This window comes from Phlebotomus papatasi, chromosome 2, assembly GCF_024763615.1.
Source record: "Phlebotomus papatasi isolate M1 chromosome 2, Ppap_2.1, whole genome shotgun sequence".
Classification (NCBI taxonomy): domain Eukaryota; kingdom Metazoa; phylum Arthropoda; class Insecta; order Diptera; family Psychodidae; genus Phlebotomus; species Phlebotomus papatasi.
In genome coordinates, this window is record NC_077223.1 from 10,690,054 (window position 1) to 10,704,154 (window position 14,101).

The following is a 14,101-nucleotide window of genomic DNA, read 5'->3' on the forward strand; positions in this document are numbered from 1 at the left end:
AAAACAATATTTGGTATCTCCAGTTTGAAATTTCGTCCGGAAAACTGGTGGCAATTAGCACCCCAAAAGTGGCTATATCTACCCAGGCCGGGGCAAGTGTAACCAATGTGTCATACTTTTTTCATTATCCTCTCTAGAAAAACACAAGGATTTTAGAGCTTTGGACTACACTGTTTCATACAACCAATATCCTAATGCTACTTATGAAACATAAAAACATTAGACACACCTTATTATTTTTTCACAAATCACGCGCGAAAAAAAGCTTCATTTGCTGGTTAATTCTACCCCGGTCTCCCCTATCCTTTTAGCAAAACATCGAGTTGACGCACCGATTTAATAATCCTTTGTTATTTTTCATAGAAAGTGACCTCCTTTTTACAAACTTTTAACAAGATATTTTATTTCGCGTGGATGAGCACCTTGTCCGCCAGAGGTTTCTCCAGAACCCTCAGCGTTCCTCCAATCAATCTGTTCCCTCTGACAACCCAAAATGAACTAGGCCCGAAGGAAAACCTCCTGGACAGAGAATTCCTATTGTCACCTTTGTCAAAATGTTGAAATTTAGTTAAAGCACCCAATAAAATCTAATAAGTAATATAACGTTTTTTAATAGCTTCGTTGAATTAGTTTCGTAACTAAATTTAATTTTCCAAATGGTACAGAATAGGGTCTCAATAAGTCCTGACACGAGTTCTTAAAGTGTCAATATGAGTTCCTTTTAGGGCAGAATCACATTGATAGTAGAATGCTCACCGTATTTCGTTAATTTACGCATTTTCAATACAATTCTTACGCAAGTTTTCCATTACCGTATTACCTTATCTCATACTCGGTGGCACTAGGTGAAAATAATTTAAGAAAATTGAAGAAATAAAACGAAAATGCGATAAACGGTGAGCAAAAAAAATGTTCGAGAAATTTGTCTTACAGTTTTTTTTGCTCACCGTTTATCGCATTTTCGTTTTATTTCTTTGGTTTTCTTAAATTATTTTCACCTAGTGCCACCGAGTATGAGATAAGGTAATACGGTAATTGAGAATTTGCGTAAGAATTCCAAGGAAAATGCGTAAATTAACGAAATACGGTGAGGCTACGGCGAGCATTTTACTGTCAATGTGATTCTGCCCTTACCCTAACTCTTATTACTAAACCTCGCTACGAAACCCCTCTCGAAGGCGTAACTCACAAGCTAACACTACACTGGTAAAAATAAAAGGGTCAAATTGACCCTTTTCCAAAGGATGGATCATATTTGACTCTTTGAAAGGGTCACCAGGTACCTTTCGAAAGGGTCACGGTTTTGACATCTATTTAATTCCGGAATAAAGGAATAAAAAAACAATGAAAAAGTGATCTTTGGTGTTCGCTCAGATGAGAGAAATATGATATCAGTAATAAGTTTACAATAAAACATGATTATTCGTGATAAATGTGCATACTAAATTTCAAGTGATACAAAAGTGAACCTTTCAAAGGGTCAAATACGATCCATCCTTTTGAAAAGGGTCAATTTGACCCTTTTATTTTTACCAGTGTAGGAATGCTTTTAGGAGAAATCGGCGGCGCTCCGAGAGACATTTCCCGTTTGACACAAAGTACGGGGGGATCACCGTCAAGCCACTAATTTAACACCCAGTTTTAGGTACTTTTTTAGCCGTCATCGGTAAGATCTGAGAGCTAAAAGACAATTTGAATTCCATAAATACTTCACGTCAGAATATGAAATCTTGATTTTGGAAATATTTGACAGCTTGAAAATTTGCTTTTGATCTTGGTCACAGAATTGAAGCCAATATTTACTTTTTGATTTTCCGAATGTGACCTTAATAAGCTGAGATCCTCACCAGAAGAGTAAACATGCAATTATTGGCTTATGTAATAGTGCTGTCACAACTTTTCTGTTGGAGTTTTATCCGAGTATTTATAAATGTCAAAAAGATGATTCATTAAGAAAAAATCATTTCTATGTATTTATATGAACACTTTAGAATTGGTTTGTGTCTCCGCTAAAATTTTTAAGGCGAATAATTTGTATGACATATTGCAAACTTACCTTTAGAAAGCTGTAATCTGACTCAGGTGCTCAGAAGTTCTACTCGATTTTGAGCAGTTCAAGTAGGGAAATTTATGTAAATCACTCATGAATGCTTTGTTCTAATAAACTAATCTGCAATTATAGGGCGGCCCACGATTAGCTATACGTAGTATCCTAGAAAGAAATAAAAAATCATTGAATAGTTACGTGTTTACATACACCCTCTATCGTCAAAGAGGCCATGCATAAAATTACATGACACTTGCGTAAAAAAAATCATACTCAATTTGTTTAGGTGGAGCAAATGGTTAGAGTAAGAGTTCCACCTGAGGTGAAATCGATGTGTAAAGATTGCAAGAGCTGGTACTTTTTCAAACTTCCCACACCGATTTTTTTGTCATTGGGATTGATAGGGTGAGTGAAAAATTGGCAGGAGGTGAGGCAATTTCCGTTCAGAAATTCGCAATGTGCTGAATAATTTGTCGATCCGCCTTGATAAATTGATACACACTGAATTGACAATCTATCATTTTCGCTTTTGGCACTCATACCGCCAACAATTTTTCAACCCCTTTTTTTCTACCGGTGCCAGATGGATGTAAATCGGCACCGGCAGAGGGTCACATTCTGAACATCCCAGAAGTATTCTGGCTATGAATTCCCGAGGTGAGCTTCTGGAATGGGTGAAGTAGCAAACAAAAAAAATAGTCCGGGGGTGGTTATAAAAGTCCCCCGTTGAGTGAACAAAATACGAATAATAGGGAATATTTTATAGAGTTGTGAATTGAGTTTCAACTCCTTCATGCATATTTGCTTCGAGGATGTGAATTGTAGAAAAGAACTGGAAAAAAAAATTTTGGGTTTGGAGTTTCACATTGACCATCCCTTTTCCACCTAAATTGTGAATTAATGCTATTCGTGAAATAAATTAAAAATTCCCCAAAGTCCAATCGTAACTGGGCGGAAATTTGCTCAGAGCTTTGGGGTGAGAAGTTCAACAAAAAAAAAAGTAATACAGAAAAATTTGATGGGAATTTTAGAAAAAGAGCATTTTCTCCTTATCGAAACATCTAATTGGATTTCCGGGTGGATTAGTAATTTTCTCGTTTTTTTACTCCATCTCCACCCTCTTTCAATAATTTTCTTGGCATTTTCCTCGAGGGACTTCCCCTGCCCCAGTATACCGCAAAGCTCCCTAATGGGCTGAAATTAGGCTGTTAGCTTTTTTTCTTACTTCCCCTGCCTGGAACCCATCCAAAACCCATTGCACTTGAGATTCTTGAGTCGTCAACCCCGATGAGTTGTTGAATTACTCAATCGACAAAGGTCGTAAAAAAATTATCTATTAATCTATTAAGAATACTAACATTTTATTAATTCGTTTGTTTGTTTACTTATAAAATACTAATCCAATGAAAAATGTACATGTTTTTTAGCACTTTACTATTTTAAAGTGCTTCTACATTATCGACTTTTCTTTGTTTTGATTCCTGTCACCACTGTTTGGTGGTATTGGAATACGACGAGAACTGGGGAAAACAGTCGAGACAGGAACCAACACAAAAAAAGTAGATAATGCAGAAGCACTTGAGAACAGTAACGTCCTAAAAAATATATTCACTTTTCATTAGCAAAGCGAGCATAGCAATCACATTAAGAAATAACTTTATGTTTTATACTGAGATTTATAACGTCTTATACTTGAAAAAGTGCTATATTTTATTCACTACCCAAGCAACAAAAATCAGTTCACAAGACCTAAATTTTAGTAAGTCTAACATATTGACTAAATCATATTTTTAGGGTCCTAATAGTCATAAGTGCTTTATTTTCGTTTGAACCTCAATATCGAAGTTAAAAAACAAACTGAAAGAAAAGTTATACATGGACGAAACTGTAGCTGATTAAATTCTCTATCAAACCCACAAAACAGATTGTTAGGGACAGTCTTAGTTTTCGAGATATTTTTGATTAAAGTTGCTAAAAACTTCGATTTTTCCATGTTTTCTGACATATATGACACTACAGCGCCCCTGGTGTCAATTGTACGAACTCCATCTGCCCAAAGGATTATTGGGTATGTAAAGGAGAACAAATGTTCCCATATTAAGAAATAAATCGGTTCAGCAGAATCGGAGATATAGGCACCCAAGTATCAAAAAACGGCAAAAACGGCGATAGAAAACGGAGAGCCTGGTTTTCTATCAATCTTTCCAACCTAAGATTCGACCGGTAGTTTACAAGTAATATATTTTAATATCAACTTAGTCAAGGTGGAAATATTTATCAGTATCACTTACTATACCATATTCAATGGACACATCTTCGTTCTTTAATTTTATAGGTCGTAGAGCACATTATGAATATGTGTTATTGTAACGTCGGCAATTCGACACTAAACTTATTTAGAAAACCCTCTTTAGATTGCTGTCAAACTATATTAAATTTTATTCATACTGCTGACGTTACACGAAAATAGGTCATAAAAACGTTCCTTTAAAGTCTTTTTAAGCGACGTCTTCATGATATATTGGCTTGGCGTATCGCATCTTTAGTCAGTCATGCAATGTCACTTGGGTACAACTGTGATAAACTTAGGCTTCAATAAAGAATGTCTCTTCTTTATAGTCCCAAAATTCTAGGACATGAAGAACAGGGTACACTGGGGCAATTCTGAGAAGAATCTAATTCTGAATTTCAGGATTTCCTCAACGCTTTTTAAGTGGACAAAAGTAAAAGAAAACACAAAGAAGTACTTTAGAGTGTAAAGCATAAACTTCTTCATGATCTTTTACCTATCTGCAACAGTGAGGAAATTTCAAAGTTCACAATAATGTGTTCAGAATTACCTTGTTGTAGGGGAAAGTGGTCTGCCTTTGAATGCGGCAGCCTTTCAATGTTTCAAATTTCCTCTTATTTCTCAAAGCAAAACCTCCATTCTGTGAACTATAGTTAATACTATTAACTATTTTCTATTAACTTCGATTAACAAAATGAAATTTTAGCTTTGGGAAATAGAAGAAAAATTGAAGAATTCAAAGGCTGCAGCATTCAAAGGTAGGCCACCTTCCCCTATCCTTATTCTCCAATGAGAAAATCATTAAATAAATACAGAAGTATTCTACAAATGTTAAAAGGTTTTCTCCCAATAGACAAGTTTTTGAATGAAAACTTAACTTATCAAGAATTTTCATTTCTAAATTTTGCAATGTTTCTCACTTTATTTTTATTTGATTGAAATTTGAAATAGATGGAAAATTTATTTCCCTAAATAAATTCTAAATGAAATGCGTTTTTCACTTGACCCCTTCTATTCAGTAAGCATCAATAAATATCTGATATGTTCGTCCAGGAAGTTGATCAAATTGACCACTCTAGAGATGTTCATTGAACTCAAAGGGATGAAATTGAAGGAGATATTGAGCTCAAAATTCAAGTAGGATAGGATTTTCAGTGAAGCAATTTGGCTTTTCCAGTTTTATTTTATTGCTCCAAATGTGTAGTAAATCTCTACTTAATGTTATTACGTTTGAGTGCATGATAAAATCCACTGACAACCCCATCTTCTTCAAGCGAGATTTAAAAAGAGATTCAACGGAAAAAAAATGTCAGGAAAAATCATCACGTACGTTGGAGAAATTGGGGTAAATCGATGGATTCACCTTCTTGGTCCGAGAAAAAAGAAATTGTTGTGTGAAATTTGTGTCTTGCTTCCTCATGATGACGTGGCGGGAAAAATGGGTGGTTTTCACGGAAAATTGTGCACGCCACTGAAACGCACCACCAACAAGGAAAAAAAAAGAACCCTTGACTTTTGCCATCAAGTGAATTGGCAAACACCATCGTGAAGTTTTCCTCTCTTACATAAGAACTTCCCTCCCGCGGGGCTTGAGCTTTTCTCTCAAAAGCTGACGGGGGAGCTTTTTTTAGCGCCTCACAGGGATATCCTGAATGGGGGAATGGAGGAAAAATTAGAGGACTCCAAGTGAGAAATCCACACGTTACCATCCAATTCTTCGCTAGGAGCTTCTCACACCCTACAACCCCAAACCCCAAGAGTGTGCCACTTTGATCCACTTTATGTGAGCTTCTTGTTACCCAGTTTCTGTTTTTAGCAGTGATTCCTTCACAATCGCAGCTATTGTAATGTTGCATTTGGCTAAACCAGGATTGATCGACCACACGTTCACATGATACAGCCCATTTTTCACAATTTTACACTTAAATGGACTAAAAAACTTAAATAATTTAAAAATTATAATGGAAGTAGTCGATAAGGGAGCAAAAGAAAACATTTCTACTTATAGAAAGGGTTACCAAAGAACGGAAGTAAATATCTCGTAGCGGTTGTCTTCTAGGCTAAAAAATATATAAGAACAACTTTTAAATGTGCAACCCTTCCTTTCTTATTATCTTACAAATTCATATAGTAATTTTGTTCTGTTGTAGTCTTGATGTGGCCCGGTCAAAATTCCAAAATCCAAAATTTCGGAAACCAAAATTCCGAATGGTTCGAAATCCTAAATAGCCAAAATCCCGAATGAGTCAAATTCCTGAAAGCCAAAATTCCGAACGGCAAAATTCCGAAAAAGGCAAAATCCTGAAAGAGTCAAAATCCCAAAAGCCAAATTCCCGAAGCCTTAAAGTTGTCGTCTGCATCCGCAATTACACCCTCGTTTGTTAGACGCAAAAAGGAATTTTCAGGGTTTTGGGAAATTATTCTACAAATTATCCTTCATAATTTCGTTCCTTTTAAAATTTCAACCATTCGGGATTTTGGCTCTTTGAGATGGTTTTGGGATTTTTGGCTTTTTGGATTTTCGTATTTTGGGATTTTGACTTTAAGGATTTTAGCTTTTAGGGATTCTTGCTTTCCGGATTTTAATTTTCGAGAATTTGGCTTTTGGTATTTTGGCTTCTCGAGTTTCTAACTTTCAGGATTTTCGAATTTTGTGATTTTGAAATTCATGAATTTAGCTTTCGAGAATTTCGACTTTCGGAATTTCGACTTTTGAGATATGAGCTTTCGAGTATTTGACTTTTGGGATTTCGGCTTCTAAAAATTTGGCTTTTAGGATTTTGGTTTTTAGAGTTTCTGGCTTTCGGGAATTCGAATTTTGTGATTTTAAAATACAGGAATTTAGCTTTTGAGAATTTTGACTTTCGGAATTTTAGCTTTTGAGAATTTTATTTTAGGGATTTTGGACGAGACCGGTTTTCCAACCTAGCCGCACCCCTATGCAACATTCTGTACAACGTAAATAACAATTAAACTGTTTTTTTTATTCTTTTCCAGTAAATTTTTCAATACTAAAAAGATTCGCATAAAACACTAAACATAGGCCCATAGGCGTAACACTATGATACGTAAAATATGGTTCTTCGAAGACCCTAAGTCATTGTATCACTGTATGACCCTATGTGACATTTTACTTCAATAGAAAACCAAAATTCCAATGAAGGAATCTCAGCTCTCATAAGCTCATACAAGTTTATCACTAGCTTTCCCCTTGCCAAAACCACGTTCTTCGTGCAGAATGGAAAATCCACATGGTGTCGTGCGGCAAATTTACCACCCCATTCCTTGTCTGCTCTCACGAAGATCTCTTTTTCTTCACGCTCTATCCCCTAATATATAAATATACCTTATTCCCCCAAACGAGAAATCTTGAAGAGAGAGCCTGGAGCTCAACGCACAATTCATTTAAATCAATGTAAGGCATCTCACACTTATAAGTACCCTAAAACGAGTATTTTACGCCAATAGAATTTCAGAGAAAATTTTGTGCAAGCGGTTGAGAAAGCAATTTCAGTCACGATTTGTATTTCATTTAATTTTAGTCCTGTGCTAAAAATACGTTTAGCATATTTCAGCATGAAAAACTCAAAAATATTTAAAATAGAAATTTCTAAGAAGCTTGATAACTCAACAACTGAATGATAAAATTGGACATATATTTGTTGATAGCAACATTGATGTTTATTTACGGAATCTTAATAGATATTAAGCAGATTGTTCATGAAAACCCAGAAAATCCCAGGAAATCTTCTGGAGGCATTACTAAAACGTATTTCTAAAAAAAGTATAATTTAATTCTTACAAAAATTTCAAATTGAATTTTTTCACATCACCTATTTTCGTTTACAGAAAATTTATTATATTAAGTTCAATAAATTAAGGAAGATTTTAAAATGGGATTGACGTGTGACCTTATTACTCATGCTTGAATTCAATAAATACGAATTTAGCTACTTCTATAGGGGAAAGTGGTCTGCCTTTGAATGCGGCAGCCTTTGAATATTGTAATTTTTTCATTTTTCTTTAAAGCATAATTTTTTTTCTATTAACTATTAGATAGCTATTCATAATCCTCACAAGTCATAAAAAAATGCAGACCCTAGCTCTTATTTTCTAGGTGCTGGGGCAAAAAAAAACGAAACTGAGCTCTAAACTGTAATTTTGATGTTCCACAATTCATGTGTTTTTTCATAATTAAAATAATTTTTCAAACAAATCTTCTATTGTTAGTCATAGAAGGTTATTCTTGGATGGTATTTCTCCAAATACATTTTGATTCAGATGACACAAATTTTGTGAGTGATAAAAGTTTGTAAATATTGCTCTGCGGCAGCCTTTGAATCTTAATGTTGTGTGCCTTTGAATCCTCTCTTTCCATGTATTGAAACATCTGACAGCTTTCTGTCCGGGAGCAGAATAGAACTCCTACTTTGGTCCGACGAATGTCATACAAATACTTATAACATGCTATCTTGCTCCGGCCGGGATGTTTCAAACTGACAATTGTCAACTTCAATTGCGTTTTATTACAAATTTTCAAGTGAAAAACAGTGCTTCAGAAAAATGTAAAAAATGTTGTTGTATAATGACTTTTGACTACAGTAGTGGTTTTATTGAGTGCATTAGGGTTCAATCTAATCAATGATGGGCCGTTTAATGTTACAGCCCTAATATTCTCAGTGAAAAATTAAGATTCAAAGGCTGCCCAACCACATTCAAAGGCAGACCATGCAGGCTGCCTTTGAATATATCGACATCACATTTTCAAGTTCCTCACCAGGAAAAACTGAGGACTTGCGAGTCCTAAATGGGGTAAGCATAGAAGCTTAATGAACAAGAGAATTTTTTGGTGTAGTGCAAAGTAACACTCATGTTGTAGTTTTCTCTAAAAAAAATCTCAAATTTTGAACATCATTTTTCGTTCAAAGGCAGACCACTTTCCCCTATATAGATTTATTTTATATTTTATCATTCCCTTGTTTTCAATACAATATACAGTTTAATTGAAACAAATTCCAAAATGTTGTTATATACAGTTTTCAATTATTACAAAAATCTTATTAATAAATTCTATGTATAGTGAAAATTTGATGAATGTGCAATAGTCACTGTTGGGAAAATCCCTATCAACATGCATTAAAGCTCTAGGATATTGAATTTTAATTGAATTCCAGAAAATGTAGAAATGGAAGCATAAAGATCTTCCTCTTGTCGCAAGACTCAATCAATTTACAAAGAAAATATAATCAGGAGCTAACATGAAATTTATGTGAATGTGAGAGCTTTCATCAAGAAAAATCCTATATATTTGGAGGAATAGAGAAGAATTTCTGTTACATTCTTCCTCCTGCAATTGCCATAGACATTCATCTTGGGAACAAACATTGAAAAAAAGCTCCCACAGAGCCATTCACTGAGCTTTTGTTACACATGTTCCTGTTGGATGTTATTGTTCAATTCCCAAAACAAATACCAATTCACATAGTGACACAGGAGTATACGTAGGTTTCTTTTGCAATAGCACTTGTGATCCTCCATCGTGTGACTCCTGCAGACATTTGGCAGAAAGCACCCATCTCGCCTCAAATTCAATGGAAAAAGCCCCTTCAAATGTGAGAAGGAATGTCGTCAATTGTGTGCCAAGATGTGTAAGAGATGGGAAAAGAATAACCCAAGAACGAATGTGTTAGGAAAAGCGACAGGCAGGCAATGCTTGAATGTCGTGATTCTTACCAAAAGCTTTTCGCTTGGCACGTTCTATTGCTCGAACTCTACGGAGACAGTGGTATATATCATTGACTGCATTCTTAATTATTCCAAGTTAATATTTTAAGAATCATTTTAGTGCAAGATACAGGTTACCTATTCCTAATATTCAAAATATTAGGAAAGAGGATGAAGAAAAATTTTAAAAAATTTTGACGGGATGTCGAATTTTCCATCCGCCATTTTGAGCAAAAATTTTGCATGACTTTCCGCGAAGCGAGAATATAACAACAAAACGTATTCCCATCTCTGTCGGGATATTTTTTCCAAGTTATTGAACAACTAAAGTTACTAAAAATCCATTCCCGACAGCAATTTGGATAAAAATTGTCCAAAATAAATTATCTAAAATCACTCAATTTGTGTATGATGTATAATACCATGGTAAGGAATGGGTTAATGAAGAAAGATTCCCAAAAAAAGCTATGCAAGCCATTGTGAGGAGACCTCGAACTCGGGGCAGACCTAGGACAAGGTGGCTGAATCACATTCAGGATCTTGCTTTGGGCTGTTAACCTTGATGTCATGGTCCCGCGACCCAAATAAGGATAAGCGATTAAAAATGATGATGATGATGAATAATGCGAAAAAAAATTTCAGGACACAATGCTAAAGCTGAGAGTTTAAGCATTCTGCAAAGGTTAGACGCACTGACACTCCCTTTTCCTTTAACTCTCCAGCTTTAGTCTTGTGCGATCAACAAGAATCTTCTACATCCCCTATAGACACAAATTCTATTTACGTGGGAAATTTATGAGAATGTATTTCGATTGTGGAGAAAAAAAATAATAGCATATGTTGCCCGTAGAATCATGTGTGATTCCCATACTGATTTTTATTAGGACACCCAATCACTTGACCATTCACCACATTTGTCCACTGATTGGATGGATACATTCCCGATTAAAAGCTCAATAGCTTTGCTTTCATCCTCTCAATTTTCTCTGCGTGACAATATCCCCCTCGAGAGCCACATCAATTGGAGCTTTGACCATGAGAAAAGCTGCCCAACTTATCCTATACTCCACAAACCAGAAATGAGACAGAACACAGAAGTAAATACTGTATCATATAGATATTAAACATACATGTTTCAGTGTTTCTGTTAATCAATGTTGCTTTCATTCTCAATTTTCATTAATCTCTTACTGCCTTATATGAGAAAACCCTCTGAAGATGCTCTTTTCCCCCAAGAAGTATTAAATTCCACATATTTGATGAATTCATCACGACTGAGGAATTATTTTCTTGTGGGATTTAAGATAAAAGTCACAATATTCACATTTGGCCTTATCTCTCTTTGTACTTGGGAAATTTAACTCCACAGAGCTTTTTCCGGAGATGGGAATTTTGATTGCTTACAGTATTGTGTAGCATCGCAAGGGAATCTACACTGAGATGAATTAGCAAGAGAAACGGAAAAGCTTTCAGAGTTTATGTTTTTAACCCTTCCACGGTATTTGTTGCATAATATGCTGAAAGTATAACAGAACTACTTCTAAACAATTTATCAATATACATCCCACTGTTATATGCTGCAGTGAGTCTCAGGAAATCCCCCATTGTGGTGTGTTTCATAGATAAAATATCTTCATCGGATGTTATCATACTCCCAAGTGAGTCTCGGCTAAAATAGAAAATCTGGCCGATTATCTACTTAATTTGGAAGATTTGCTTTAAAGGATTGTTACAAACATTATCGGCAATCGTTGTTCATGTTTTCAATGGGCAAATTTTGAGATAAAATCTCTTCATCGTCTATTATAACACTCTCAAGTGTGTCTCGGCTAATATAGAAAATCTGATTGACTTTCTATTTACTTTGGAAGATTTACTTTGACAGTTGTCACAAATATTATAGACAATCGTTCGCGTTTTTAATGGGAAAACTTCTACAAATTTTCATTTCAGAGATAAAATCTCCTCGTCGTCTATTAAAAAGCTCACAAGTGTGTCCCGGCTAAAATAAAAATCTGGCCTACTCTCTATTTAACTTGAAAGACTTGCTTTGACGGATTGTCAGAAACATCGACGATCGTTGTGCGTGTTCTCAATGGGCAAACCTCTATACATTTTCATTTCAGAGTTAAAATCAACGTCTGTTATAATACTCCCGAGCGTGTCTCGGCTTAAATAGAAAAACTGGTCGACCTTCTCTTAATTTGGTAGATTTACTTTGAAAGATTTTTACAGACATTATAGACAATCGTTGTTCGTGTTTTCACTGGGCAAACCTCTATACATTTTCATTTCGGAGTTAAAATCTCTTCATCGTCTGTTATAATACTCCCAAGTGTGTCTCGGCTAACATAGAAAATCTGGATGACTCTCTATTTAATTACGAAGATTTATTTCGATAGATTCCCACATAAGGCAGACCTCTATGCATTTTCAGACATGTATAAATTTCTATGAAAATATTCTATGAAAAGGTCTCGTGACTGAAACGCTTGACATCCTTAATATAAAATCACACATAGTGCCATCGTCAACAATAAAAAAAATCTTTTATAGTAATTCCTAAAAAAAAAATCCTCATTTTAAGTGCATTGCCTTTCAGAGGAATTTTGTACCCTTCATATTAGAATAAATTTTCTCTGAGTGTACTATCCTTACGTGCCTAAATCACCACTGACTCCCCACAAGTCAAACAATTTCCAAGCCTCTTTCTTCCCATTTACATCCAAATGAACAAATTAAACCCATTTAATTAAAAGTAAATGACATTTTCCGAAGGAATTATTTCATAAGAAAATTCACCTTAAGTTTCCATCAACCTTTTCCGTTATATGTGTTTGAGAATGTATTGTGCACTTTATTTTTCAAAGCCTTCGGACTATAAATTTAAAGTATCATGCAAAATTGGTATTATAACTTTTGGAAAAGTTTCCGTCTCATCGAAAGCTAAACTTCAAAGGAGCTTTAAACTTTAAAGAATTCATATTTCAGTGAATTTTACAAGAAGGATTAAAAATTGATATTGGGTATTTAGGAACAGAGTGATTTATGCAAGTTTTGGGCTTTTCCTCCGTCATAGGAAGAAAACTATGTCAGAGGAAATTTTCATGGGAATACCTTGAAAGAATTCACTGTGACGTGTACAGAGTGACATTATACATGTTCAAGGAGAAAGAGCTTTTCTTTTGTGCTTGTCTGTTGCAAGAACAGAATCTAGTGAAAAATTTATTCAAGCTTGAGAATAAATTTACACAATAAGAAATAATATCCTAAGATATATCTCAGTTTGTAGTACACAACACTGGAGTCTTTTCCCTCTTGAATAGTGACAAAATGTTGTTAAAAAAATGATGATAATTTCAAATAACTTTAACTAAAAAACGGATTCTTCTGTTATTTAGTGCTAGAAGTTTCTATTTTAAAAAGCTCTCTAAATATTTCACCTCGAACCACTAAAAATATTCTGGTGTGCGTCTTGGCTTAATATATTCTACGTTTTTCAATTATTATATCTTTAAGATCTCTCAGCAAATTTCATAATCAAACTTTTCAATTTCCAAGAAACTCAAATTTGATAAGAAATTGTAAATAATGGATAATGTAACAATATAAACAACTAAAATAAATCATTGGGATAACTGACATATTTCCTGACATTAATATTACTTAGGTTTCAATATGTGTGGATATTTCACATAAAGCTCCATTAGTCTCCAACAAAGAATATGTAAGAAAATTTTAATAAAAAAAAAACTGTAGATACTCCTATATGAATTTTTATCTTCTTGCTGAATAAATTCAGTTGAGAACAATTGTTGATTTAGTCTGTGAAGAATTTTCTGAGTTTTCCGAGAGCTTTTCCCATCCTCCTCAGTTAGTCCTTCACGTTTCGGTTTCAGGGATTACTCTGGGATTTCCCCAAAAGCTCTCTGACTGAGAAACTCAAATGACTTTCACATTGTTGGTGAAATGGAGGAGGATTTAGGGGCCAGCTGGCGAAGGCTGTTCAATGGTGAATTGTCTTTCATTTCCTCCTCACG

The 14,101-nt window shown here is 34.8% G+C and overlaps 1 protein-coding gene across 2 annotated transcripts in view; it reads right to left on the bottom strand.

Annotated features, from left to right (window-relative positions):
• The window catches only part of LOC129803741 (limbic system-associated membrane protein-like), a 156,067-nt gene that overhangs the window by 86,874 nt on the left and 55,092 nt on the right, over positions 1-14,101 (bottom strand). For both annotated transcript variants that reach the window (XM_055850511.1, XM_055850510.1), the window contains exon 2: positions 2,057-2,212. The gene's annotated coding sequence lies outside the window, so the exon portion shown is untranslated. The remainder of the gene's footprint in view (positions 1-2,056; positions 2,213-14,101) is intronic.